The following is a 7,349-nucleotide window of genomic DNA, read 5'->3' on the forward strand; positions in this document are numbered from 1 at the left end:
AGTTTGATTTTGTGAGTTGGCTGCTTAAGCGTTACATAAGCTCAAAACGAAGTAATTTTTTTTATATACGAAACTATCTCGTTTTGAACAATGTTTAACACATCAGCCTTTATTATTATTTTTTTATTAAAAATGAATGAATAAAATTATTTTTTGCCCTCTCTCTCTCCATGAGCTTCAAATGGTTCCCATGAGCCGGCCTCTACTCATTGTATTCAATATCCTAATTCTATTAAAGAACTCTCTAATAGGCTATCCTAGGCACACATACACACTAGTTCTAAGACATACAAGCACATATCTCACCCTAGTATGCATCTAAGCATTACTCACGTACATCCCACATCATCTCATACATACCAAGGCAACATACATCAACACATGGCCGCAAGTACACATCATCTCTTCACATGGCAGTTGGCATGCATATCACCATATGCTCATCATCTCAAATATACTTTCATACCAAACATTAACAACTTCATCCTGTTCAAACATGCATATTTATGTATATATACGCATGCATACTTATCATTGTTGGACCACCACAAAACCCATACACAAATGCATGTCCATGTTCTTATTCACATTTAAGCATTCAAACCCTAATCATCTAATCTAACCAAACTAAGCAATTAAATATATTATTAACTAAATAGTGACCTTGGCATGCATTATGTAACTCACAGAAGCTAAAACATGAAATAAAACTAATTAAGCACCATAAAAGCAGAAAATTGACAATTCCGGTGAGAAAACCCTTTTTGGAAATCAGGTTCCAAAGCTTTTGAAAGGTTAATTTAAGATATTTATTCCTTTAGAAACACGAACGAAGCTAGGACTTAGAATTGGAGGGCAACTTTACTGCTAGCTGTGTGTAGATCGAGTTTTGACTTTTGGCTTTGTTGCTTAACTGCTAAGGAGTTTTATTTATTTATTTTTGTGCGTTTTTGATGTGTGCCTTGCTTCTAGGTAAGGACAAAATTATTTCATTTAAAATTTTTTAAAGGATCGGATTGTTTGTTTTAGGTAAAATTGATTGATTAAGTTTGATTGTTTTTAGCTTTACTATTGGTAATTTTGTTGTTGGGCTAATTTTTTTGGGCTTGTATATTTTATTTTAGATTTTAGATCAAGTTTTTATTTATTTATGACCTTTAAGAGGAGGAAAATGATAGAGTTACAAACTTTTTTTACAAATTGCTAATCTGGTGAGTGGTTATTGGTAAGTTAAAAAGTGATATAAATGGTGGACCTAGATGCGAACCAATAAGAATTTACTACCTCAATAGTTTATAAAAATATTGTTGAAAATTTTGTGACTATAGCATTATTCGTAAAAGAATCAATAATTTTGTTAAGGAAGACAAAGTGTAATTTTATAGAATAAAATTACTAAAATTTGTACCTATATGATACTAGTATTTTTATTTTTATTTTTTTTATTTATTTATAAATTTAGGAGGGCCATTGCCTCCCTTAGTCCAACTATGCCTCCGTCCCTATTTAGAAAACCCATTGACGAGAGTGAGGACAAACCTTTTTAATGGTGTATAGTAAGATCTACAACATTAACTAGAGAGTTAATACGTAGATCCTTATCATTAAAGGAGAAAATTCACAGTAATATAGAGACAAGATTCATAATAGTAAAGGAAAAATCATGTGAATCAATGGGCAAATCCATACATCATCATTTATAATGAAATCATTCATATACCCATATTCACAAAAATCCAAGCAAGCATATATACTCATCAATTTATCATGGGATCTCATCATTGATTTAAACAGCCTAACAAAGCTAAGGAAATGATAAACAAAGAATCCAACAAACTTTCAAGCATACACATGTAAATGGGTAGTATGGAAATATTTGCTAGAACATGTAAATGAAACTATGCGTGGCCATACTCACATCTCAATCATTCAAGATATAAACCAAGCAAGTCATATATCACATCGTCCTTAATCCACCATGTATACTCATAAAGATTGGAGAAAATTCTTCATATAGTTGGAATTTAAAATCTAGACTAAAGCATGCATAGAAATAGATAGACTATCATGAACACAAAATCTTGGAGGCAAGCAAGCCAAGAATCATGATTATTCAAGCATCAAAAGCAATGAGTAGTAAGGATTGTAGAGGAAAGCTTAAGAAATTAATCACAAAACTTTAATTTGGAAAAGGGTGAGAATTGAGAGAATTTTTGTAGCATTCTAGATTGTTTGGGATGTTTGCAGAGGTTTTATTTATTTATTTTATTTATATTTTTTTTATGCCTCTGGACGAATGAGGAAGGGCTGAATATAAAGAGGTTGTCCACCTATTTCGCCCATACTTAGTTCAGGAAAATGGTTATGGGCAAATCTGTTATGCCCATTTTTGTGCACCTTCTAGAGCTTTTTTGCCCAAATTTGGTCCATTTTACCCACTTTGTGCACTCATTTGGAGATCTTAACGAAGTCCGTTTTCAGTATTTTTTAAGTTTCGGAACACTACACTCGCTTAATTTAGGCATGATTCATGTGCAAAGACAGTCAATTTGAACGGAATTTTATGATTTTAATTTAACCATTGATTTCACAAAATCCCTTAATTTAAAGCTCAGGTTTCCATCAAAATTTAGGATTGGAAAAATATGGTATTCGAAAAATGTTGTAGATTTGTGCATGGATTATTGGCTGAAGTTGTTTACTTCTTTGGCAATAGAAGTCTTGCCATTGTTTTCATGTGATGAAACTGTTTTAACTTCGGCTGAAACTTTACTTATAAATAAATGGTGAGTTTGAGAGAAAAAGAAAGAGAGGAAAACAATAGAGTGAGAAGCTTGGGTGCTAAAAAACAAAGGTGCTTCCTCTGTGTGTGGGCAAAGTGAGAATAATAGCTTCTCCTGTGTGTGCGCACTAGCGAAAAGGAAGCTAGAGTGTTCTATAATTCTTGTCTAAATACAATAGGATGTTCTTTATTTATTTTTGAGAGAACCAAGGGTGTATTTGAGGTTTGGGTTTATGAGAGTGCTTTAAAGCTATTGTTATAATCTCCAAAATTATAATAAAACTTTATTCTATTGTCTCTTATGAACGTAGGCATATTGTTGAACCACATAAATTTTGTGCGCTATATTTTGTCTTCTCTTTTTTTTAACCTTGAGTAAACAAATTATTTCATAATTTTCACAACACACGTAGATCAATTTTGCCTTACAAGAAGATCCAAACCCTATTCTCTCTATTTCACCACCATATTGAAGTTCCAGAAGTATATTTGAAGATGGAATCCTTAGAGATTGGTGATCATGCAAGGCTGAAGTTATGATGCTACCATAAACTTATTGCTATGATGGAAAGCTTCAAGAGGTTCTTGAAGCCAGTTGGAAGTTTTGGTCATGAACATAGATGCATCATCCATGGAGCGTTCATATAGTAGAAGAGTTTAGAGATTTTGAAGTTATAGAAGGTTTTTGCAGTAAGTTCATCTACTAGGATTGTAGATTCTAGGAACATATATTTTGTACTAGATCATAAACTTTTCTTTACTATAGTGAATTTCTTTTTTTGAAGGTTTCCCCCCTAGCGGATTTTACTTGGTGACTTGTTCAATTGGTTTTTCTTAGGTTATCATATTGTGTGTTGATTTTTTTTTTTTTTTGGCACCATTTATTGTTAATTGCACAATATTGGAACTGTTTGCTTAACCAAGGACCTTGCATAATTGGACCTATATAATCACTTCGCCTTAAAATTAAGTAACCAATACTTAGGGATTCTAAAAACTAACAACATTGAACTCTTTCACAATGGATCTTTTCAACACAAATACCCTATTAATGACTTCAAGTACCAACTTGAAGGTTTACACCAAAGTAGTAGCTTGGATGTTGATGGTTTGTAGCAACTTCCATAGAATAACCAATTTGGATCTATAATTGCTCGTGATGGAGACTTTGCTTGGTACAAAACCTTAGGAGCAAATCCATGTGGGAATATTATACAAAGTAATAATGGAAGAACAAGATTAACATAAAAGACAAACAGAAAATAGATAACTTGGAGGGATAATATCGTTTTCTTTAGACAATATTTGCCCCCCACACTATTGTTGCTAAATGGTTATCGCAAATTTGTCTCCAGGATACAACTAAGATGTTGGGTTCTATAGATAGCAATTCTGGAGAATAACCACAGGATTTTTTGTGTTTTTCTTTAACTTACTATAAGCCTCTATTTATACTCATAGAGTTATATTTCATCAAAAGGCACGTATAGAGAGTTAAAATGTTTCATAAAAACCGTTCACAAGGCTTGAAACCTCTTCAACTTTTTTGAACAGTCACCAGAAAATTTTTGCAGAAAATTCAATTTTCGAGTTTCAATCAATTGAGAGGTTCTTTCAATCGATCGAATGCACTTTTCGATCTATTGAACATGAATCGAACCTTCTAGAAACTCCAGGATTTTTTCTTTATAGTTTCGATTGATTGAGCCAAAGTTTTGACTGATTAAAAATGCTTAACTTCAAATTTTCACTTAGAAAATTCTAAAACTTGAATTTCACTTTAACAACTTTATGAAACAATATTTTCAAACTCAAACATCATCATTATTACAACCTATCCTTGTATATACCTATATATACAACATTCCACACAACAAACTCTCCTCTCTCTTTCATTTATGATGACCTAAGTGTAAGCCTTAAATATGTTTTGAACAAGTAGGGCACAAATCCCAAGGCCTTAAGTCAAACTAGACCTGAATCAAGAATTATGCAAATCAACTAGCAGATTCAAAAGTTTATTGAGTAGATTCATAAGCTATCTTTTGTGTCTTCAAATGTAACTTCTAGGCACTAGAGACTTACCAACTAAAATGACATTTGGATATCGTTTTGATATAGTTTGCCAATACTACCAAAATATGACCCAAACAATCTCACACTTTGGCAATCTATGATAAAACCCAATTTACATCAACAATGAACTAAGATTACCAACTTAACCTAATTGGCTACAATTAAAACACCAACCAAATCTAAGAACACTTGAACCTTGGAAGATACTTCATGAATGATGCTCAAAGTCTTGACTTGGTTTTAACTTGTCTTTCTTGAAAAGCACTTAATAGAACCATTACGCACACCAGGTGGAATATATAGACAAGTTATATAGCAAATAAACTCAACAAAAACCTAATTCACAATGCTAAAAGCACATATCTCATTAACTTATGCATGTGAATAAATAGCTATACCAAGATACAAATAGAGTCTCCGCTCCTCACATGTTTCTCTCTTTCTCTCTCTATCTCTGTCTGTTGGGCTCTTTGCCTTCCTTATTTGGTTTTTGAGAAAACCTTTCTATTTCTTTGTTATTTTCTTGGCAACCAAACAGAGTACTTGCCTTCGGTTGATTTTACTTTGCTTTAGATTCACCAAGCTGGTACTATTATATCCATATCTTCTATATATTCACATTTTTCCCTATTGAAACCCTCCGATTAGGTATCTTCTATATGTTCATCGATGTATCCGATTTCTCATTCTCCTTAAAACCTAATCTTCAATCTTTGTATTTCTTTGTTTTTCAATTTTTAAATTCGATTGTTTCTTTTCTTGGATCTTAATTACTGACTTTTTAATTTTGGAATAGCTGAAAAGTTGACCATTGATAGCATAAAAGTTTCTATTGGTTTTTTTATTTTGATTTTGTAATTTTTGTATATAGTCTGTATAATTAAACTGTAAATCTGGAATTATTGTACAATTATTGTTAAATTAATACAATTACTCTTGCTTATCATAAAAATGGCTGAATTGCTTTTTACCGCCATTGAAGTTTACTTTCTTGACTGATGAAAATGCTAGTTAAAATTGAAATTGAGTCTTTATCGTTAGGTTATACCTGATTTTGCTTTGTGTTTCAGCTGGCTTTGAGTTGGGACCAAGCCTTTGAGAATTTGTGCTGAAAATAGGACAGATGAAATGCAGGTACCACGGAGTTCCTGTACTTTGAAGTATGGTATTTGAATGTGCAATGATACTTGATATTGATAAAGTGGATGATTAAGAATTAGTATTAATTATGTCTTTTTTTTTTTTTTTTTTTTCTTCTCTCTTGAAAACTTCACTACATCAAATAAAAGCGCTTCTTTGTTTAGATAGTTTTGGCATTGGTGCTTGCCAATTTTTTTACTGCTTGATTTTAATAGCTAATATAGCTTCTTATATTTTATTGATTAGTGAAGATTCTCCTTTTCGTGTGAATTAGCTAATATAGCTTTGTATTAATCTAAAAAGAATTTCATGTTTCTTTGTGCATGAAGAATTTATGAATTATAAGAATTCTTGTGTTAGTGTAATGGGCTCATGAGGGGTATTGGGCTGAATTTCATGGAGGATTACCTTCTGCTTACCAATAGAGTAGCACTATCTTTTAATAGAGATTCAAAATATGATGATTTTTTTTTTTGAGAATCAAAATATGATGATTAAAAAAAACTTCTTTGTCAAAGAGTGCTTTTCATATATAGTTGATTTGCTAATGTAATTTAATTTGGAATTGCATAATTGCGTTTACGTTTATATTTTGAATCAAGTTATTAAATTTTGATCAATGTAAAAGAGGGTATCCAAATATATTTATTTATTTTAAAAAAAGAAACTTATTTCAACGTTTACAAACTATTGAAACTTATTTCAAGATATCCTTTACCAACGGTTGAGTGTCTGTGTATAAAAGTAATAAGCATACTTTAATCTACATTTATGTGTATATGTTCCAATGGTTTTAAATAATATTTCGACGTTTATTAACCGATGATATATGTGTAACGCTTTTTTCATGGCTTTTAGTGACAATTCTCAACAATCATTTCAACCGCTGAAAATATTTTTTTCAATGGTTTCTAGTTCTTTTTTCAACAATTTCACCGGTTAAAAATAGCCAAATTTCTTGTAGTGATCATCCTCATTATCCATGGCCTTTATCTACTAGTGCTTGTTTGAGTCGGGCATCCATCTTGTAATACCCTGCAAGTTTTAACATAATGAAAATTATTGTATCAATTATATATTCAACACAACATAAAAAGAGGATTAATTTTTTTTTATATGAGAGTTTTACTAAGAGAATACATTAGTAAACCATTTTAGGAAATTTTTTATGGGAAAATGAAAAGTGACTAAATGATGTTCTCTTCTCTATGCATCTCTATGATAGGTAAAAGGGGAAAATTTTGTGTAATTTTTCAATTTCTTTTGAAAAGTTTTATAAAATGAATTATTAATGCATACCTTACTAGACCCTTTTTTTTAATAGGGAATTATGTTTTGGGAAACCTAGCAT

The sequence above is a fragment of the Quercus robur genome, chromosome 2, assembly GCF_932294415.1.
Source record: "Quercus robur chromosome 2, dhQueRobu3.1, whole genome shotgun sequence".
Taxonomy (NCBI): Eukaryota; Viridiplantae; Streptophyta; class Magnoliopsida; order Fagales; family Fagaceae; genus Quercus; species Quercus robur.